Here is a 24,144-nt window from a genome sequence, read left to right on the forward strand (position 1 = left end):
TTTGTGAGCTCCGCTGTTAGGCGCTGATATGACTTGGTTGTGTCCCCACCCAGTTCTCATCCTCAATTGTAACTTCCATGGTTCCCACATGTCGTGGGAGGAACTCGGTGGGAGACGATTGAATTGTGGGGGTGGATCTTTCCTGTGCTGTTCTCGTGATAGTGAATGAGTCTCATGAGATCTGATGGTTTTAAAAATGGGTGTTTCCCTGCACAAGTTCTTCTTCTCTTGTCTGCTGCCGTGTGAGATATGCCTTTCAGCTTCTGTCATGATTGTGAGATCAACCCAGCCATGTGGAGCTGTGAGTCCATTAAACCTCTTTTTCTCCCCAGTCTCAGGTATGTCTTTATCAGCAGTGTGAAAATGGACTAGTACAGGTACATATACATTTAGGAATGTGATATTTTCCTGTTGGACTAGTCCTTTCATTATTATATAATGACCCTCTTTGTCTTTTTTTAACTGCTGGTCCTTTAAAGTTTATTTTGTCTGATGTAAGAATAGCTATTTCTGCTCACTTTTGGTGTCTATTTGCACGGAATATTTTTTTCCACCCCTTTACCTTCAGTTTATGTGAGTCCTTATGTGTTAAATGAGTCTCCTAAAGAGCAGACACTTAGTTGGTGAATGCTTATCATTCTGCCATTCTGTAACTTTTAAGTAGAACATTTAGGCCATTCACATTTAATGTTAGTACTGAGATGTGAGGTACTATTCTATTCATCATGCTATTTGTTGCCTGAATACCTTGTTTGTGTTTTTTTTCTTTTCATTGTGTTATTGTTACATAGGTCCTGTGAGACCTATGCTTTGAGCAGGTTCTATTTGGTGTATTTCAAGGATTTAAGACTTAGAGCTCCTTTTAGCAGTTCTTGTAGTGTTGGCTTCGTAGTGGTGAATTCTCTTAGCATTTATTTGTCTGGAAAAGACTGTATCCTTCCTTCATTTATGAAGCTTAGTTTTGCTGGATACAAAATTCTTGGCTGATAATAATTTCTTCCTTTAAGGAGGCTAAAAATAGGACCCTAATCCCTTCTAGCTGTAGGGTTTATGCTGAGAAATCTGCTGTTACTTTGATAGATTTTCCTTTATAGGTTACCTGATGCTTTTGCATCATGGCTTTTAGGATTATTTCATTCATCTAGACTTTAGATAACCTGATGACCATTTACCTAGGCAATGATCTTTTTGTGATGAATTTCCCAGGTGTTCTTTGAGTTTCTTGTGTTTGAAGGTCTAGATCTCTAGCAAGGCTGGGAAAGTGTTCCTTAATTATTCCCTCAAATATATTTTCCAAGCTTTCAGATTTCTCTTCTTCCTCAGAAATACCAATTATTCTTAGGTTTGGACACTTAACATAGTCACAAACTTCTTGGAGACTTTGTCCATTTTTAAAAAATTATTCTTTTTTTTTTTTTTTTGTCTTTGACAGATTGGGTTAATTAGAAAGCCTTGTCTTCAAGCTCTGAAGTTTTATCTTCTGTTTGTTTGATTCTATTGTTGAGACTTTCCAGTGCATTTTGCACTGGACATCTCTAAATGTGTCTTTAATTTCCAGAAGTTGTGACTGTTTTCTATTTATGCTATCTGTTTTGCTGAAGATTTTTTTTCTTTTTTACCCTGAATCGTGTTTTTTTTTTTTTTTTTTTTTTATTTCTTAAGTTGGAGTTCACTTTTCTCTTGTGCCTCCTTGATTAGCTTAATAATCAACCTTCTGAATTCTTTTTCTGGCAATTCAAATATTTCATCTTGGTTTGGATCCATTGCTGGTGAGCTGGTATGATCTTTGGGGGTGTTAAAGAACCTTGTTTTGTCATATTACCAGAATTCTTTTTCTGGTTTCTTCTCATTTGGGTAGACTGTGTCAGAGAAAAGATCTTGGACTCAATGGCTCCTGTTTAGATTCTTTTGTCCTACAGGTGCTCCCTTGATGTGGTGTTCTCACCCTTCCCCTAGGAATGGGGCTTCCTGAGAGCCAAACCGCAGTGATTGTTTTTGCTCGTCTGGGTCTAGCCACTGAGTGAAGCTACATGGCTCTGTGCTTGTACTGGGGAGTGTCTGCAAGGAGTCCTGTGATATGCTTCATCTTCAGTTCTTTCAGCCATGGATACCAGCACCTGCTATGGTGGAGGTAGCAGGGGAGTGAAATGGACTCTGTGGGGGTCCTTGGTTGTATTTTTGTTCAGTGTGCTGGTTTTGTGTTAGTGGACCTCCAACCACGATGTGGTACTTTCAAGAGTGCATCAGCTGTGGTACTCTAGGGAGTACCTCTACAGAGGTTGCAAACTTGTCCTAGGGTCACCTGGTTAAGTATTCATGTTTCTCAGGCAGTGGGCAGGGCCATAGAGTTCCCGAGAGATATGTCCCTTGTCTTTGGTAACCAGGACTGGTCGAGAAAAACCACCAGGTTGGGGCAGGGATAGGCTTGTTTGAGCTCAGACTCTCCTTGGGAGTGGCTTGCGATGGCTGCTATGGGGGATGGGGGTGTGGTTCCCAGGCCAATGGAGTTATGTTCCCAGAGGGATTATGGCTGCCTCTGCTGAGTCATACAGGTCACCAGGGAAGTGGGGGAAAGCTGCCAGTCACAGGCCTCACCCCACTCCCACACAGCCCACAATTCTAAAAGCCAGTCTCACTCCCACCATGCCCCCCAAGAGCACTGACTCTATTACCAGACAGCCAGAGATCAGGGCTGAGAACTAGACCCAGACCACCAGCCTCTCCACTGAGAAAGCAAATGTATGCACAGTTTTTCCGCATCTCAGGGAGACTACAGCAGCAATCCAGTTCTTTCAAATGACTTGTGGATTATTTTAGCTTTCCTGGTATCTTCCTGTGGAAGTTCTTGGAGCAAAAGTTCACGATATGAGTCACTACACGTTGCTTTGTCTGTCCAAGCCAGAGCTGCAAGCTAGTCCTGCCTCCTATCCACCACTTAGAAATTGTGTTAAGGGAAAAATCTGAAGAATTATAAAATGAAAAGTTCATTTAGGGGAGTTTGGGAATTCTTTCCAGTCTGAGAAACAGTCTCAGATTTCAGACCTCAGCCTGTATATAGATCAGTTATTTCACAGGTAACCGAGTCACCCTTTTCTGAGTTACTGGTGCCCAATAAGGAATACTGAATATTAAGGGTTTTTGTTTGTTTGTTTGTTTTAACTATATATAACTGACCCTAAAACTCTCAAGACTTCTTTGGAGAATTGAGAGCTGCTCTGCTGTTACTCCAATAAAAATGGGTTGGCATTTGGATTGATTGGACTTAGGTTGGTGCTACTGTCCTGCAAACCCTGGACTTCTCAAACTAAAACATGTCAAATTATGAAACTGTAGTCACTTAAGAACCTGAACTGGAATTTTATGCTTCCACATGTTCATCATGAGAATTTTCAGATTTACAATTTGTAGACTTAATCATGGTAAATACCTATGCATTCAACAACTCACCTCTAATGGATGCAGAGACACTTAACCAAAGGGACAATTATTTCCCCCTGCAAAAAGTGGCTCTACTGTTATGGGCGGGAAACATGGACAATAAATTATTTCTGCTAAAGAAAGGGTGTTGAAATCTAAAGCCCAATTTGATCTCTTGATGCCTTCTATATTTTGAAAGCCCATATTCAACTGTCATTGCAGTTGTTACTACCTTAGTACACAACATAAGTGATGACATGTAACCCTTTGTGAATTAATAGTTTATGCAAATACTAGGAGCTTCAATTTCTTTTCTCATTAGTGTTTGTTATTCAAATAAAATAATCTTGAGGGCTTATTGGTATAAGTAGATATAGAAATAATCTATTTTTAACTATTTCTAACTAATTATTTTACAGATAAAAAAGTGAGGCCTATGGTTAAAAAGCGAATGAATAAAAAAGGCAGAACTTACACTCTTGTTCTTGAACTTTTTACTGATGGTCTTTCTACTATTATACACTGATTCCCTTTTTGTAAATAAAAGTATCTTTTAGCCTCAAGTTTTTCCAATATTATTAACTTAGGAATAAAGGGTTTTATTTAATCACCAAAGTCTATGGCATTTTAGCAAAACATCCTAACAATATTTCAGCTAGACTACTTGAAAATATAATTCATTATTTTGAAGATGGTAAAGCACAGGTATTACAAATGATTCCTCATGAATATTTGTGACTTCAACAGCAATTTCTTGCATATATATACACACACACACACACCCCTACACACACACACACACTCCTACAAACACATCTTTCAGGAATGCCATCCCTTATATAAAGATGCATATAAATGTGGGTATGCATACACATACACACATATATCTACACACACACAGACACACATCTTTCAGGATTGCCATGACTTACATGAAGATGGAGTCCTAACATTTTAAAACTATTAGGAATTGTGCTCATTGAGAGAAATCCAATACTTAAAAAGCTAAATATTCAAGCTATTGAGGAAATAGCTGGAAAAATTGGAAAAGAGATTTGTTTCTTTCTGTTCCTTTTCAAGGGCAGAATGAAAACAGGTGCGAAGTTTACAACTGTGTTTCTTGGTTCCATATTGAAAGGTCTTGGAATCACAAGTTGATGTAATTTTATAGTGCATATCATTCCCATCACTTTGGTACTTTGGGAGGTGTTTCCTCCTGTCTAGGTCTGTTAACATGTTTACGCAGCCTGCCATCTGAGAAGGAATTTTCCCTGGCGGCCATGACCTAATTTCAAGGTTCTGGCAGCTGAATGCAGGCAACTGACAGCCAAGCTTTTCCTACTTAGCATATTAATCGCCTCCATTTTTAGCGTGCAGCCATGATAAGAGGAAGCCAGTGACGGATTCACCAGCTTTTCTGAAAATCAGGCTGATAGAACACCCTATGCACCTCTGTAAACCTGAGACTTTCCTCACATACATTTTTTTGCAGGCATCTCTTTCCAGTTTCTGGCTCTTGTTCAGACTTGAACATATGCTATATATAGTGGCAAGTGGTTGGATTCTAGAAGCTGTCAAACTTTACTAGCTCAGATAAAGATCAGCCTGTTGCTTTTTTGTTGATTACCTTTTCTTCCCCTTTAATTCCCATTTATACTTGTTCCTGTAATCTAAGGAAGAAGATTTCATTTTTCTCTAGAAGGATATGCTTATGCAGAGCCAAATGAACCATTGTGCTGTTCTATTTTCTGATGATATGCATAGGAAGAGAAAATCTTACTGATTTAGCATTCAGTAAGAGTAAAATGATAAAATATTTAAATAAATATTTCAGTGTTTGAAAATATTATAGAATCTATTGTTTGGGAAAATCTTTGGGCTTATCTGAAATAACTTTCTATTTTATTTCTTTATAAACTTGACAAATGTTTACTTTTTTTTGCATTACAGGTCATAAGAAATGAAACAGACTGCTGTTTTCACAAGGTAATATTTTTCCTCATTTCACTCTGTTTACTTTTAGTTATCTTTCTTTCTTTGGATGGCATGAATTTTGGCCAAAACACTTTTTTTTCCAAGTGGTTGTAGGCTCCTAACACTATTGAAAAGGAAATTTAATGATAAATATATTGGTATTTTTAATTATCACATTGAAATTTTCATTTTTCTTTGAGATTTTAGCTAAAAGTCAATGATAAATATGATGAAAAAACAAAGGATGGTTCTGAAAAATCATGTAATTTTATTTTCCTGTATGTCTTGGGCTCTTTTTTGACTGTGCGATAGTTTTTCTTAGAGGCATTTACAGAGGGACATAAAGACACTCACCAAATAGGGCTAATTTGAAGAAGGACACAGCTGACTTAGTAGGAAGAAGGCAGAAGAATTGTCTCCTGGTAGTCAAGACTCTGAAAATAAGACTTAGGATAAAAGATTGGATACATGCAAGAATAGAGTTCTTAAAGATCACCAGCTGAAGTTTATGATTTTTCATTCTTCTCTGCCCTAAGACAGCCATATTTTACCATTTGAAACATAAATAAAAATGACTTCCAGGCTTATTTGATTACAGCCTGAGTTACTCTATCATAGGATGACAGGAAATGAGAGATAGGTTTCCCATAATGAAAAGTCTGTGAGACTCCATATTTCCTGTAAAAGATGATATGAGGAAACCAGGCAGATTTTTCTTTCATTCATACTCTTTTATATGTGCACAATAGTACTGTCAATCTCTATTATATCATTAGGTTACCTGGAAGGTCTTACATTTGGCAGGAGAATGTAAGTTTTAGGGTAATTTTTCTGAGTAGCAACCCAAGGCCAATGTAGTAAATTTTGAAAGATCAATTACATTACAGAAAAGGGTTGCATAACATAAATGTGTTCTGCCCACTTGTCAACATGGGTAAAGACATTAATATTGTAATAAGTGCAACGACAGAATTTCATTTTCAGACTCTAGACTTCCTAACAGCAGCAGTATCAAGGCATCAGACCTGTGAGTTTTGCTTCTTTAATAGTTTCTATAAAACTTGACAGCCTTTCTGTATGTTGCAAATACTCTAAAACCACCTTGACTTTATACATTAGCTAAATTGCCTGGGAACTTTTTCTAGATACAACTAATTCCTGAAGGTAGAGAAGACAGCGTGAGGATTGCAAGACCACGGATGCAGTTCTTCGAGGTAAAAGGCTGTTTTACTCATATTTGTGATGTCCTGTTTGTCACATAAAAGAAAGTCAATAGATGCTTCACTGAATGAATGTATAAAGCTGTGAGCTAAGAAATTTCTCTGGAGAAAAAGATGAAAAGTCTGAATTCTTCTTGTGCCCCTCAAGTGATAGTCACTGTTAAGTAAACCTGAGTGGCATGAAAGTGTAGAGTCAAGGATGATAAAAGGGACATTTTAATATTATATTTAAATAGGAGGCACCATTGTGTAATATTTTCAGTTTAAAATCAAAAAAGAAAATGACTTTCTGCCAAAGACAAAAGTGTAAATCTGTTTCCTTCTCCACCATATGCCACAAATAATAATAATAATAATAATAAAAATCACAGATGTCAAAGAGAACAGAGGCTGGAGGAAGCCAACCAGCTACAAGGACCAGTAAATAGTCGAAATCCATTCCTAGCTCAACAGTAAAGCAAAATCCAATATTTAATAAGCATAGCAAAGAGGAGGAGAGTTGTAAGATATGCACTTAAACTTTACCTGCATGCACACATGTCTTCAGACCTTCAGATTTGCTCTCACTCCTGGATCCAAAGTTCTGTTCTCAACATATTTTTTGTATTGTTCTAATTTTTCCTCTAGAACTTATGTCAAGCATCATGCATTCTTCCCTGATATTTTTTTTTTTGAAGCAATCTTCTCAAGTCCTCCTGACAGCATATTTACATATGCCTCTCTTTCTCCATTTGCTTTCACTTCAGTTAGAATTTGAGAGCCCAACAGGATTATATCTGGTTTATAATAGGCGCTATAGCTTCTAGCACACCATTTGACACATAAAGGTAATAAACAAATATTTATTAAGTAGATGTTAATTAAAGCAAAATCCAAAACTTATCAACAAAAATACATTATCAAATAAATGAACATCTCCCAGCAGGCAAAGAGGACATAACAATCATTGAAAACGTGACAAGTCTAGGAAAAGAAACCAGAAGAGAAGAAAAATGAAAACCTTCTCTATTCCCGTATTTGATTTTTCCAATTTGTACAGCTGATAAACTATCCAGTCTAAAGGCAGTATCATTGTTAGTGCATTAAAATATTGTAATCCCAGCACTTTGGGAGGCCAAGGTGGGTGGATCACCTGAGGTCAGGAGTTCAAGACCAGCCTGACCAACATGGCAAAACCCCATCTCTACTAAAAATACAAAAATTAGCTGGGTGTGCTGGTGGGCGCCTGTAATCCCAGCTACTTGGGAAGCTGAGGCAGGAGAATCGCTTGAACTCAGGAGGCAGAGATTCCAGTGAGCTGAGGCAGTGCCACTGCACTCCAGCCTGGGCAATAAGAGCAAAACTCCACCTCAAACAAACAAACAAGCAAACAAAAACATAAAATGAGATTAACTGAGGACTCTATCTATCTTGTTTAACATATAAAATATATTAATGTGAAGTTGTCCATAGTAACTTGTGATTTTTTAAAACTGAAGCATCTGTATCAGGTTACTTTGTTCTACTTCTCTTTTCTTTATTAGTTTCATCAGTAGTGTATCACTGTTATGAGTCTTTTCAAATAATCAAATTTTTACTTTGATTATTTCTATTGTATGTTTATTAATAATTCATTAACATTACTTCTTATTTCCTTCCGTTTTCTTTGAACTAAATTTGTTGCTATACTTTCAATTTTTGAGACAAATGCAGAGAACATTCAATTTAAGCCTTTCTTCTTTACTAATATACATATTTAAGTCTAGAAAAATTCCTCTGAGCACAGACTTAGCTGCATCCACAGGTTTTGATTCAGTTTTAAAATTTCCCTTTTTAATCCATATGTATTTAGATATACATTTTAAATTATAAACCATTGGCTACTTTCTAGCTACTTATACTGAGTTTGAGCTTAATTCTAACATAGCCAGAGAACACAACGTTTTTAGTTAACTCTTGGAAATCTGTTGACACTTGCTTTTTCCTTTCCAATTTTGTTATGTGATTTCTTGAAAAGATTGTGTAATGTAGTCTTTGAGTATTTAAAGGTTTAATATAGGTTAGGTCAAAACTGATTTATATTCTTATTTTTTTTGTCTGCTTATTCTATCAGTTACTGATAAAAAGCATGTTATCATTTTCCTTTATGATTATGGTTTTGTCTATTTTTTTAATGCTTTCAAATTTTAATATAATTAGAGCTGTGTGATAGTTTTCTGGCTGACTGATGACTTCATCATTATGAAACATTTTATTTGTTTTTCATAATGATTTTTGCTTTGGATTCTTCTTTGATGCAAGTATATCTAGGCCAGCATTTTGCGTTGTTTGTTTGTGGTTAGTATTTGCGTAGTATATCATTTTTGATCTTTCTATATCCTTATATTAAAGGTGTATACGTCATAAACAAAGCTGAGGGCTTTTTTGGTGTTTGTCTTTGTAATGGGCTGAATTGCCTCTTACAAAAATTCATGTTGAAGCTTTAACCCCCAGTACCTCAAAAGGTGATTGTATTTGGAGATAGGGTCTTTGAAAAGGTCATTAAATCAAAATGAAGTTATTAGGCTGGGCCGTAATCCAATATGACTTGTGCACCTATAATAAGAGAATTTGGGCACAGACAAAGGGAAGACCAAGTGAAGACATAGAAGGTAACTGTCTACCAGCTGTGGAGAGAGGCCTTAGAAGAAGTCTAAGTCTCGCTTCATAGCTTGTGTCTTGATCTTGGACTTCTAACCGCCAGAACTTTGAGAAATAAATTTGTTTTGTATAAACCACCTAGTCTGTGGTGCTTTGTCATGGCAGCCTTAGCAGACTAATAAAGTCTTCTAATTGGATTATTTGTTTTTCATTCAGAATGTGTAGACTAAGATAATTACTAATGTATTTGGTATGAATTTGCTATCTTATTTGTTTTCTATATTTCATAGACTTTTTCTAGGTTTCTTTGAGTTAATAATATTTATTTTACTTTTCTCCTCTATTAGGTTATTAATTACATAACACTTTATTCTTTGTTTACTGACCACCCAAAACAGCACTTCTTCTTGACTCAAACTCTAACATACTAATACTTTTATAACCTACCAACAATGCTAGGACCTTAGAATCTCTCTCACCTTTTATGATGTTACTGCCATACATTTTATTTCTCAATTTATTTAAACCCCTCTATTACTGTTGTTTTATAAGGTCAATATCCTTTTAGATTTGCTCACATATTTACACTCTCCTTTATTCTCTATTTTTTCTGCTCCACTGTTATTTTTGGAAGCATTTTCATTTTGTGTATGAGATTCTATTGCCTGAACTGCTGTAATAGTTTTCTAACTGAGCTGTCTGCTTGTACCCTTTGCCCCACACTCTCCATAGCGTATTTTCAGCATAGGAGTCAGGATGATTTCCATAAAACCTAAAATCATATCACCCCTCTGCCTATTTCACTCAGAGTAAAAATTTAAGTTCTTTTTGACCTACAAGGCCCTTCATGTTTTAGAATCCTTCTGTGTCCCTGACCTTGTGTGCCTTTTTCCTTTTTATGCATTGGGCACAGTCTGTTTTCTATCTAACAGTCATGCTCCCACTTCAAGGCTGTTGCACTGCCTGGAATGCTTTCCCTTAGTGAATCTGAAAATCTCTTCCCTTCATCATCTTCTTGTTCTGCTTATAACCATTTTAGCGAAATGCATTGACTAAATGTATTACCTACTCTTTAGTAAAAAACAATGAAAAGCTGATATCAGAATATTCAGATCACTATACGTTAGTGTTTTTTATGTTATGAACTGTTTTCAGAACTCCCATGATGTAGGTCCATTTATTTTCAATAAATCATTTATTCCTTTTCATCAAATTCCAAGGTAAAGAACTCATAATTGTTATAAATTTGCCACATTTAGATGCTTTCCTGAATACTATTTGAATTTTGGTGCTCAGTGGGCACAAAACAGGAAAGTAGTATTTCTTACTTAGTAAATACAGACAAAGTTTATTTTTGCCAGGGTGAATTAGATGTTAGATTTATAGCCCTGGCACCATTTGTCTATAATTAAGGTAAGGAACATTAATTGAGCAACTTCTATGAACCAGGCATTTCTTCAAGTATTTTTATTTAAGTAATTCTATTTAATTATGTTAACAACCCTTTGATATGTTTATTCCTCTTTGAAAAATACTACTTCTGCTTTGTAGATGAGAAATTCTGACTTAATAATTAACTATCTGTGCCTTCTGGCATGTCTACTTCTTATTTTTCTGTTCTGTACATGAAAGTTGGTTGTTAACCTCTCAGATTCTGAGTTTAGAGGATAGAAAATCAACCATTTGCCATAAAAGTAACTTTGGGCTGGTCAATTTATCTCCTCAGGCCAGGGTTTCCTCTTCTGCAAACAGTAAGGACTGTAATAACTGAATTTTTATACAGAAATCTTTCTGATTCCACTTAACCAGATCAGAGTAGAGGCAAAAGCATTCAGACTTTGCCTCTAATGTTTCATTGAAACTTACTTTTTTCTTTGCTAACTTTCTCCGGCTGCTCTGAGCCTTCCAATTTCCCATAAAGGCTAGAGAAAAAATTGGTGGAGAATGGGCAACAAATGATTGTATTTGGAGTTTCCATACATAGAAAATTCATTTTTTGATTCAGAAGTAATTATTCTATATAATATCAGACTGCCAGAACTTGAATAATTATAGCAAACAAATTCCAGCACTTTTAACCATTTAAAAATAGCTTTTTGCCCACCATAATGTTTTATTTTAGCCTTTAAGCAATTCTATGAGGTAGAAATCATCATTATTGTCATATTGTAGATGAGCAAACAGGTTCAGTAAAATATCTGTGCAAGACTTCACTGTTGCAAAACTCTAAATATATCATTTTTCTTTTCCACTTGGCTACTAATAAAAAAAGAAAGACTGCTATTTATTTGTCTAATTGTAATTGACATGGAAAGTAAGACAATAAATAAGGTAGTGTAGCAATTTTCTTTAGAGAATATAGAGATTTGATTGAGCTTTCCTAATCTTAACAACAAAGACTTCCCTTTATTTGATATGCATTTTAGTCCAGAGAAAGAAATAACTGATTCATTTTTGCTTCAGAAGTAGCATGAATTAAAAGATGGAAGTATTCTTTCTTGATAACTTATCAGCAAATGAAGGCTGAAACTTGTCCAATGGGTTTGGAAATAAGCAGGAAATTGATGACATTTTTTGCATAATAATTTGGTAGATAAAATGAAGGAAGATCCTCAGACTTCAGTGAAGTGAATAGGAAGTGAAGAAATATAGAGTTTTCTTTCAAGAAAAAAGATAAAAAGGTATTTCATGGTTATGGATTGGAAGAATTAATGTTGTCAAAACAATCTCTATCAAAATACCAATTACATTCTTCACAAAAATGGAAAAAAATTCCTAAAATTTGTATGAAATAGCAAATGATTCTAGACAGCCAACACAGTCCTGAACAACAACAACAAAAAAGCTGGAGGCTTCACACTATCTGACTTCAAAATATACTACAAAGATGTAGTAACCAAAACAGCATGGCACTGGCATGAAAACAGGCACTTAGAACAATGGAACAGAATACAGACCCACAAATTAATCTGTGGATTTACAGCCCACTTATTTTTTATAAAGGCATTAAAACAAATCCTTCAATAAGTGGTGGGAAAACTGGATATTTATATATGTAGAAGAATGAAACTATAACCTATTTTTCACCATATATGAAAACCAAACCAAAATGGATTAAAGCCTTAAATGTAAAACCTGAAACTGTGAAACTACTAGAGAAAACATTAGGAAAGTACTTCAGGACATTGGCCTGGGCAAAAAGTTTTTGTGCAAGACCTCAAAAGCAATGGTGACAAAAGCAAAAATAGACAAATGAGATTATATCAAGTTAAAAGCTTTTACACAGCAAAGAAAACAATAAAGTGAAGAGACAACATATAGAATAGAAAAAATACTTGCAAACTATTCATACAAGAGATTAATACGGGCAAATGATCTGAATAGATCTGAATAGATATTTCTCACAAGAAGACATATAAATAGCCAAGGGTATACGAAAAAATGCTCAACATCACTAATCGCAGAAATGCAAATTAAAACCACAATGAGATATCTCATCCTAATTAAAATGGCTTTATTTAAAATGCAGAAAATAACATGCTGTCAAGGATGTGGAGAAAGGGAATCCCTTGTACACTGTTGGCGGGTATGTAAATAAGTACATGATATGGTTTGGCTGTATCCCCACCCAAACCTCATCTGGGAATTGTAGTTTCCATAATCCCCAAGTGTCACAGAAGGGACCCAGTGGAAGGTAATTTAATCACAGGGACAGTTACCCTCATGCTGTTCTTGTGATAGTGAGTGAATTCTCATGAGAGCTGATGGTTTTATAAGGGGCTTCTCCCCTCCCGCTTTGCTCTGCACCTCTCCTTGCTACTGCCATGTGAAGAATGACATGTTTGTTTCCCTTTCTGCCACGACTGTAGGTTTCCTGAGACTTCCCTGGCCCTGCAGAACTGTGAGTCAATTAAACATCTTTTCTTTATAAATTACCCAGTCTCAGGTATTTCTTCATAACAGCGTGAGAGTGAACTAATACGGTGTGCCATTGTGGAAGACACTATGGAGGTTCCTGAGAAAACTAAAAATAGAATTGCCATATGATTCAGCAATTCCACTATTAGGTATATATATACACAATATAAAAAATAAATATACTGAAGAGATATCAGCCCTATTGCAGCACTATTCACAAAAGCTAAGATATGGAGTCAACCTGTGTCCATCAAGGGATGAATAAATAAAGAAAATGTATTTATACACAATGCAATATTATTTTGTCATATAAAAGAATGGCACCCTATCATTGTCAGCAACAAGAATGGAATGAGAGGACCTTATGTTAAGTGAAGTTAACTAGGCACAAAAAAACAAACATTGCATGTTCTCACTCATTTTAGGGAGCTAAAAAATTGATCTCATGAAGGTAGTGAGTAGAATGATAGTTGCCAGAGGCTGGGAAGAGTTCTGAGGAGGAGGAAATGAAGAGGAGTTGGTTAATGGCTATAAAAATACAGTTTGATAGACGGAATACGTTCTAGTGTCTGATAGCATAGCATGGGGACTATGATTAACACTAATTTATTGTATATTTCAAAATAGCTAGAGGAGATTTGGAATGTTTCTACATAAGGAAATGATACAATTGTGAGGTGCTGATGGATATCCTAATTACCCTCATTTGATTATTATGCATTGTATGTATGTGTATGTGTAATAATCAAAATATCCCATATGCCTCATAAATATGTTCAACTATTACATATTAATAAAAAAGAGAAGAAGTATATCAGAGAAAAAAATAAACAGAAATCAATGTCCAGATGGGGAGATTTTTTACAGTTTTTCAAAAAACTTTATTTCAATAGCTTTTTGGGTACACTTTTTTCTTTTTTTTTTTGGTTACATGGATCAATTATATAGTGGTGAATTGTGCTGCTGTAATTATGAGATTTTTGGTGCACCTTTCACTCATGTGGTATACATTATACTAATGTGTAAGTTTTTTAAAAAAATTTCTAGCTCCCCTCCCACTTATGAGTCTCTAATGTCCATTGTGTGATGCTGTGTACCTTTGCTTATTCATAGCTTAACTTCCACTTATAAATGAGAACATAGGGTATGTGCTTTTCCACTTCTGTGTTACTTTACTTAGAATAATGGCCTCCAGCGCCATCCAAGTGGCTCCAGAAGACATTCTTTTGTTCCTTTTCAATGGCTAAGTAGTATTCTGTGGTGTATATAAACACATTTTCTTTATTCATTCATTAGTTGATGGGCACTTAGGTTGGTTCCACATCTTTGCAATTGTCAACTGTGCTGCTATGAATATACGTGTGCAAATGTCTTTTTCATATAATGATGTCTTAGCCTTTGGGTAGATACCCAATAGTTAGACTGCTGCATCAAATGGTAGATCTACTTTTAGCTGTTTAAGGAATCTCCATACTGTTTTCCATAGAGGGGATTTAATCACGGAAGTTTATTGTAGTTTTATTACTTGTTTTCTTATTTGTTAGAAGAGAGGTTAAACATTTCTGTAGTCAGAGGGCAGGAGCAAACAAGTAGTAAAGTGTTGTAAGTGAGAACCAGAGCAGAGTGTTGAAGACAGGAGACATACAATCAGGGCATACAAAGGGAGATGAGTTATGAATAGAGGAAAATGGAGTGAAAGAGGAACCATAAGATATGCAGGATGGAAACCATTTGAAGTTAAGGGTGTTTTCTATCTGGCTCCTGTTTTCTCAGTGAAATAATTTGCAAGGACATTTACTAATGTTGATAATGGCAGCCTCAGAGTTTTGGAATATTTTAGTGAGACAGGAGATGATATAATAGAAATAAGATAAAATGAAACACAGGTGTTGAGAAACCGAAGGAAGTTGGAAAACATGCAGTGGTATTTCCACCAATCTGAAGGTTGTGTGACCTTTTACCTGCAGCACTTAAGCAGATCAGGGTAGGGAAACGCGGAGTTCTTTGCGGTATATGGAACAAATGGGCAAGGGAGATAGGGAGTATTCTTACTTTACATGATCAGTTATGGAGTCTAAACAGGGTAGGGAGGAAAGTAAGACAAGAGGTATACCGAGGGAAGAACCAAGGGATTTGAGATTTGTGTGTGGTCAAAAAATCAAAGGAGCCCGAGTGAAGTGCTGAAACACTGAAACCAGATGAGCTTGTGGTTAGAGTTCAGGACTTTTTTTTTTTGAGACGGAGTTTCACTCTTGTTGCCCAGGCTGGAGTGCAATGGCATGATCTCAGCTCACTGCAACCTCTACCTCCTGGATTCAAACTATTCTGCCTCAGCCTCCCGAGTAGCTGGAATTATAGGCATGCACCACCACTTTCGGCTGGTAGAGATGGGATTCCTCTATGTTGGTCAGGTTGGTCTTGAATTCCCGACCTCAGGTGATCTGCCCACCTCGCCCTTCCAAAGTACTGGGATTACAGGTATGAGCCACCGTAGCTTTCACATACAAGAAGATAAAAGTATTGGTGTGTGTTGTTTTACTTCATTCAGGCTGTTATAACTAAATATGATAAACTGGGTGCCTTATAAACAAGAGAAATTTGTTCCTCACAGTTCTAGAGGCTAAGTCAAAGATCAAGGGACCAGCAGAGAGTGTCAGCTGAAGGCCAAGGGTCTGGGTCACAGGTAGGAACTTTCCACTGTCTACTCACATAGTGGGAGGAGCTAGGGATTTTTCTGGTGCCTCTTCTATATGGGCACTAATCCCATTCATGAGAGTTCCACCCTATTGAGTTAATCTCCTCCCAAAGTCTCCACCTCCTAATACTATCACCTTGGAGGTTAGGATTTCAGCATATGAATTTTGGGAGGACATAAGTATTCAGTTCATTGAACTGTTACTACGCAAGAAAAAAATATATTGACTTTTCTCTAACATTGTTTTGAAACCTGTTTTAAAGAAGAAATAGGCTAAAATTGTATTTAGAGATGAAGCACTGATAGATGCCTGTAAGTTTACAGTGCATTTATCTAAATAGTAGTAAGTTCCTAAGCTATCAGAAATTTGGTAATAAGGTTGATATGCTGATTATTTGTGATCAGCATTACCAAGTGATAATGCTGATTATTTGGAAGCCAAAGATTCTTAGGGAATTCTTAGGGAATTTCTAAGCTTAGGGAAATTAATAAAATAGAAAATCAGCTGAGAATTTGTCTTGTTAATTTAGAAAGCACTTTCTAAGCTGTCTTTCTAAAAATCTCTGGAGTTATCTCACAGGAATATGTGTGTTGCAACTATACATTTGTAGCATGCATAACAAAGAAGGAAAAAGAGAAGGAAATGTAGTTTTTGAAATTGCTGATTCAAGTTGAGTATAAAAATATGCAGTGACCTGGCACCATTCTGTCAATTTTCCTCTCACTTCCTTTGTTGTTAGAGATGTGTACACCCTAAATGGATGGATGAAAGCTATTAGTAATCTGTCTAAAAAAGAAATTGATTTTTTTTAATTTTAAAAATGCTTCTTACCCAGGAGCTCTTTGGTGCTTTACAGAGATGGAAGGACTCAATAATTTATTTATAGTGAGTTCAGAGCTAGGCAAGGTCAATCAAAAAATTTCTTGCACAGTACAGGGATGATTTACTAAGAGAAAACTAAGAGAATGCTGGAAGTAGTTATCACATGCAAATCCTCTCATTTGTTTAATATAAATATATCTCTAACTTATCCGTGGCTGATTATCCACGTATTTAAGTCACTTTAACAAAAATGTCAAACATAAAAAATGTAAAGTGTTATTGCAGATACTTATTGCTATAAATTATAAAGGCAATAGGCTATACAACTAAGATCAAATATATATTATCAAATGGTGTCAACATTTGATGTGCCCTGGCATTTTAATTGTTTGATTTATTAAGATTTATTAATTGTTTTTTACTCTTAGCAGTGCAATTTCTTAAAGATAGATACATTCTTTGCATTTTAATTTTTGAACTTGAAGCCCATGTTAACAGCACATTGCCTGCGCTTCCTGCCTGTATGCTTGCCTTCTTTTTCTCATTATTCCTCTTTTTTACTCATTTCTTTCTGAATAATGTAGTCTAAAAGCCAGCTGATGAAGCCAAAGAAGGTAGATTTCCAGGTACGGTGGGTGGCTCTCCTGTCAGAGTTTAGAGCTCGAGCAAGGAAAGTGTCAGGGATTAAAGCCCAAGTGAGGAAAGTGGTCATCTTGGATTGTAGCCTAGTGAGGTCAAAAGATTGGTTACATAAGTGATGTTGATAAAATTGGTACATGTGTTTAGAACAGTGGGAGTTAGGTTTTTCACTGACAGAGAAAAAGTTATAAATATGGAAAGATGAAAAACACAATAAGCCTATTGTGCTTTATCAGAATTGGAAGCATCAGAGGGAACATATAATTTTGATATGTACAGATAAATGAAGAAAATCATAGAGGGGTGTGTGTGTGTGTGTGTGTGTGTGTTTTCTGGCGTGGCTCACTAAAAGGGCCTGGTAGCATTGACATTTCAATTACAATGAACAGACGTAGCGCCAGATCTTGGCTTCTAAAGATCATTCTCCACTAAGAGAAATCAGAACTTCTTGGAGAAATGGCTAGCTTCAGGGTAGTGGTGTGGAAAATAGAAAATGCCCAGAATTTGTTGTGTTGGGAAGTGACACAGTGAACTAAGAATGATGGAGATATGTTAAGAGAACACAAAACCAGCTTGAAGGGATCACCACTGACCACACTGGGGAAAATTTGAGCATTAAAATAAATAGCTGTAAGTTTTTATAATCCATCGACTAGCACAGGAATCCATGAGTCTGTAGTGATGTAAATAATTCAATAGTTGCGAAGAAACAGCTCCTTTTTATTGTATGATGCCAACTAATAGATATAGAAGAAATTGTAAAAATTAAAATTTGCTGTTTTAATGTTAATCACTTTATTTTGATGGATGCCCTGGGCTTAGATAGATGCATGTCCTCACTCAGAGGAAAACTGCACAAAGGTAGCCAGAGTTGATTGGGCATGATGTTGGCAAATTACTCTGAAAGATGCAGGAAGAAAAAATTCATACTCTTCTTGCAAACTGCTATAATTGTAAATTTGGAATTATTTCAAACCAAAAACTTTAAAAACTATGATGATCACATCTTCTGTGAACACAATATGGTTATTTCTGTGTATAAAAATTATGTTGGACAAGTGGAAAAGATTATTGCTTTTGCTTCTTTTTTTCCAGGTATAAAGCATCATCAGTAGCTGTGGTTGTGCTTCATCTCTAAAATGTTATTTGAGGGATAAGGTCTGTAATTTTTAGGAAGGCTGAATTCAGTCAACCATAGGAAAGACTCATATGATTCTAGTGTGTGAGTAACATTTACGGATATGTCTGACCCCATGAAAGAAACCAAGATCCCCAGGCACTCAGATGTAGCTCTTCCTTGAACTTGTATCCTCAAATGAAGCATGGGGGAAAAAGTGGCACCATAAAAGAACTGTTCCTCAAGAAAGGGAAGCACAGAATCACTAGAGGTATCTGGGTGACAGAGCTAGTGCCCATGGGGAAGCAGTATAGGCAATGGAGTGAGCCTGGCAAATTCACAGCACGTTACTGTAACTGTTGAAACCGCAACGTATAAGGGTTCTTATTCCTGGGTCTACCAGACAGTATTATTCAAACCCTGGCCTAAGTGTGGGTCATTGATAAATCTGTGACATTTCTTGATTATGGAATATTTTACAATTTTTCTGTCTTTTATATGTTTCATTTAAAATTTAAAACTTTTTAAATGGTGGTTTCCTCAAACTCCAATAATAATTTGTATTTTTGACATTTTGCCTGACTCTCACTTGAGCCTAAACCTGTTCATATTTGCATAACAATGTAGGATGGCTTTAATCACTTTAATTGAATAATTATAATATCTTTAATAGAGAGGAAATGAATACATAAAATAGCCCTTTATTAAACTGAGTTTCTGCTTCCCTACATATATTTTTCGTATGTCATTATGTGTTTTTCAAACATAATTTTTTATAACAGCATAGAATTCCATTTTTGGACGTATCATAATTGAACTATACTTCATTACAGGATATTTAGGTCATTTTCATTTTTTAAAATGTGCTTATAGATAGTATTGTGAACTTCATTTAAATAAATAATTGAATTCATCTTGTGTACAGAATTTCTGGCTCAGAAATACACACTCTTTAAGGGTCTTGGTATACATTCAAAAACTATTTTCCTGAAGGATTGTATCTATTTATAACTTCAGCTTTTATTTTTATATATCATATTCAAAATAGCTTTATGAATCTGATGTGCAAAAATAGTGTTTGTTGTAACTTGAAAATGTTTGATTCCTAGCTGGTTAAGTTTCTGTCTCCCACATCTTCATGGAGTATTTATATTTATTCTGTTGTGAATTGGTTTCCCTTGCTATTTTTATCTAACTAGCTATATTCAACTAAGAGTTAATTTGACTTTTATGGTTTCATTTAGAAATGAAATTCATTCGAGATTTATTTTATGGTCAGGAAGAAGGTGATATATAGTATACTTTTTTTTCTTTTTCAAAATAGTCAAGTTCCAGTATTGTTGTTGAGCCATTTCTCCCTTCCCCCATAGCTGGCTGTGCTTTGTCAACACATGCTGAGATCTGTTCTGTCTACTGTGGTCTGTGTTTTGGGTTTTCTTTTCGGACTCACTGGCTTTCCCTTTGGTTCCTGGTGGTCCATTAGCAGGACATTCTTTTCCTTATCATTCACTGATAAGAATTTTTTTTTTACAATAACTTCTTTTTCTTCACTGTTCCCACCTATGAATTTTCCCAGTAGAAAGCTTTATAACTATGTTGTTTCATTTTTCAAAAGTGCATGGAGATTTTTATTAAACTTAAAATTCAATAGGGAAACAATTAGCATACTTCTGGTATTCAGTCTTTCCGTTAAAAATCAAATTTAGTCTTTCATAATAATTTTTTGTGGTTTTCTTTATGTGATCTCAAGTATTTCTTGTTACTCTATTTTCTAGCTGCTTTATGAAGTTTGTTTCTAGTGTGCATAAAATCTTTTTCTTTTCATATTCTGAATATTTATGAATTCTCCATATTGAAGTCGTTGATTTTACAGCATCTGTATCCTATTTTTTACTATTCTTGCCGGTGGAAGGAAGGTGCTTTTCTTTTGGTTGTTTTTATTTTTGGTAAGTTTTCTTACATATTATAGTAAGCATATAAATTAATGTATTTGTACTATATAAACATAGTATATAATATAAAAATATAAGTGTACCATGAATATTAGGAGAAATTGTTTGATAGTGAGAGTAATATTGTGCTCTTCTCTAATACTTTTACCTTCTTTCTCACTCTTGGATTATTGCATTGGCAAGAATTTTCTGAACAATTTTGCATTCAAATAGGCCCAAATCTGAATATGTAAGCCAGATTTGAGCTAGGCACGCCAATGTTATTCTTCCCAGATTCACCAGAGAAACTCCTCATCCTTTCCTTAGGTGGAGGGAAAGAAAACAAGAGAATCCAAATATCATATTAACTGAATTCTCTTCAAATGAATGAAAATATCAAAAGTAGATAACAAGTTTTTTCTCAAATATTATCAAATAGTATTATAATAACTTTTGATATTATTATCTTTTCTAACCTATTCATGTTATAGTTGTAATATAAGATATTAAAGTGTTCTTCCTTTATTTTGATGATTTTTAATTGTGGTTTATTATTTTAAATCATATGTAAGTATGCTTATTAATATTTTATATTGTGTGTATGTAATTTTTGTATAGCTTTGATATTTGAATTTATGATAACAACATACTGAAAAAATATTTCTATTTTTTATGTTCCATTTTTTAGTTCCAATTCACTTTATATCAATAAACTTGTCTCTTAAAAATGTTAAAGACTTCACTTATGTATCCAACTGTGCTTAGTTTTTTTTTAGTGAATTTATTGATAACTTTTAACATACTTACATTGTTCTCCATCCATTCAAATTTTAAAATCTTGAACCAGCAGATCAGCAATTTAATGTTTTCCGAACGAATACTTTAAAACATGAAAACACTTTATCTGGGTCCCATATTCTCTAAATCTTGTTCTATCCATTGTTTAATTCCTAATTTTGCTCCTTTTTTTCTTTGTTAAATTTGATAAATTGCTACTTTATTTTTCAAGGACACTTCTTGTATATACTCATTATTAGTCATTATATGTTTTTAATTAGTTTCTATCTTCATCTTTACTTGATTTACTTATTGTTTTCCTAAGAGATTTTTATTGTTATTATTGTGCTTCTAGAGTTGAAAGCTTAACTCATTTATTAGATTTACATTGAAGAAAGTAAGTGTTTGACCATGAATTTGACCCAAGTATATTTTGGCTATTTATTATACCTTTTGATATTTCATATTCTCACTGTTATTATTTCCTACATAGACTATAATTACAGTTCTAATGTGATTCATCACATTTTTATTCAGCATTTCTTTTCAACCTTTGAAATATTTGTCACCTTTTATGGTTTTCAAAATATCTTTAAATTATTTCTAGTTGCATTGCATTGCTTGAAAGAATGTGGCTGCTACAATGTCACCATTTTGGGATTCATCTGGAATTTTTATGCAAAGTAATATATGAATAATTTTTATAATATTTTGTTAATTCTTAGAAAATCTTATTTTTTATTGCTTACATGACTTAATATAGTATTACTACTCCTGCTTAATAATATACATCTTTATGTCTTTCTATTTTGATCTTTTTTGTTAAAGACTGATAGAGCTCTAATTTATTTTAAAAATACAGTATTTTAGACTTACATATTTCTAGCAGTTTTCTCATGTATTTTATGGTATTATTCAACACACAATGTATGGCCTATCTTATATTCATAACTTACTTGGTTTATTTTGAAATAGTCTTAAACACAGAAATTGCAAGTACAACTTGCAAATAATAAAGTTATGAAATAATCAAAATTTGGTTTATTTTGAAACAATCCTGAATACAAAAGTTGCAAGTACAGTACAAATAACTTTTTTCTTCCTGAATCATTTAAGAGTATTTTGCTGATACGATGCCTCATCACTCCTGTATTCTTTAGTGTGTATTTCCTCTTGAAAGAACATTTGCCCACTATAACCACAATAAAACCTTCAGAATCATGAAGTTAACATTATTATATTACTATCACCTAATCTTCAGAACCCATTACAATTTTATCAGATGTTAAAATAATGTTTTTTAAAATAACAAAAGATCAAACTCAGTTTCACGTAACACATTTCTTTTTTTTTGTATTTTTAGTTTCCTTAATGTCAAAGAGTTCCTGTCTTTTCTTGACTTCATGACATCAACATTCAACAAAATTATAAGCCAGTTATTTGGGGCTTTGTCTGATGTTTTCACATACTTATATTCAGGTTTTGTATCTTTGGCAGGAGAATCACAGAAAAGTGCAGTTTTGCTCTTGCTGCATTCTGTTAGGTGACACATGAATTCAATTTGTTCTATTATCAGTGATTATCTTTGATAATCTCTGCATGAAGATGGAGGCAGAGATCAGAGTGACGAAGCTACTGTCAAAAGAACCCCAAGGATTACCGGCAACAATGGAAGCCAAAGAGAGGAAGGGAGCGTATTCTACCTCTGGAACAGAGGTTCCAGAAGGCACTGATCCGTTGACAATTTAAGTTCAGACTTCTAGCCTCCTGAACTGTAAGAGAAAAAGTTTCTGTTGTTTTAAGCCCCAGGTTTGTCATTTTTCACTATGACAGCCCTAGGAAATGAATACAGAAGCAAAGAGGTTAGGAAAAGGGAAAAGAGGAAGCTGATGTAATTATTATAACTACTAAATATTTCTGTTGTTTCCATTGTTATTTTTTAAACAGCTTAATTGAAGTATAATTTGCATACAACAAGATTCACTCATTTTCAGTATGTAGTTCAATGAGTTTTGGCAAATGTGTGCGGTCACGTAACCACAACCACAATCAAATGATACAGCACCATATTGTCCCATGTGCATATAGAAAGTTAATTAAAACTAGTTAAAATTAAAAATTCATTTCCTTATTTTAACTAGTTACATGTCAAATGCTCAATAGCCATTATGTGACTAGTGCTTTCCAGATAGGACAGAGAAGATTATGGAATATATTCATCAAAATGTTCTATTGGACAGTGCTGATACAGAATATTTTCATCAACCCTCGAACATTCTGCTATTCCCTTTTGCAGTCAATTCCCTACCTTCACCCCTAGCATCAGTCAATCACTGATCTTCATTCTGTCACTATATTTTGGCCTTCTCTGGAATTACACACAAACAAACTCATACCTCAGGTACTCCTTTATGTCTGGCTTCTTTTGATGAGTATGATATCATGGAGATTCTCCATGTTGTTCTGTATTTTAGTAGTCTGTTTCTGTTTTTTTGTTGGGTAGTGTTCCACTGAATGGATATACCACAATTTATTTATCTATTCATTAGACTTAAAATATTTGTACTATTTCTAGGTTTGACTTTTAAGAATAATGCTGATACAAATATTTACTTGTCGGTTTTGGAGTGGTATATGTTACATTCATTTTAGATTGCTCTATAACAAATTACCACAAACGTATAAGTTGTGAAAGCACCCAATTATTATTTCACAATTTCTCTGGGTCAGGAATCCAGGTATGACTTAGCTGGGGGTCCCTTGCTGTGCTATAATCAAAGTGTTAGCCAAAACTGGGTACTCATTACTAGGCCCAACTAGGGAAGAATCTGTTTCCAAGCTTACTCAAGGAGTAGCAGTACGTCTTTGCAGTTTTGAAATAGAGGGCCCTGATCTCTTGCTGTTCAATAACAAAAGGCTGCCTTTGGATCCCAAGAGCTGAACCTGAAGTTCCTTGCTACATAATATGCTTCTCTAAAATGGCGATTAACTTCATCATGCCAGCAAGTAGAGTC

At 34.8% G+C, this 24,144-nt stretch overlaps 1 long non-coding RNA gene across 1 annotated transcript in view; it reads left to right on the top strand.

Moving 5' to 3' along the window:
• LOC105518669 overlaps positions 1 to 5,978 on the top strand; it is a 28,231-nt gene extending 22,253 nt beyond the window's left edge. Inside the window, exons 2-3 of the long non-coding RNA XR_001002864.1 lie at positions 5,368 to 5,403; positions 5,714 to 5,978. This is a non-coding gene — a long non-coding RNA (uncharacterized LOC105518669). The remainder of the gene's footprint in view (positions 1 to 5,367; positions 5,404 to 5,713) is intronic.
• Positions 5,979 to 24,144: the final 18,166 nt, after the last annotated feature.

The sequence above is a fragment of the Colobus angolensis genome, unplaced genomic scaffold, assembly GCF_000951035.1.
Source record: "Colobus angolensis palliatus isolate OR3802 unplaced genomic scaffold, Cang.pa_1.0 Scaffold326, whole genome shotgun sequence".
Classification (NCBI taxonomy): domain Eukaryota; kingdom Metazoa; phylum Chordata; class Mammalia; order Primates; family Cercopithecidae; genus Colobus; species Colobus angolensis.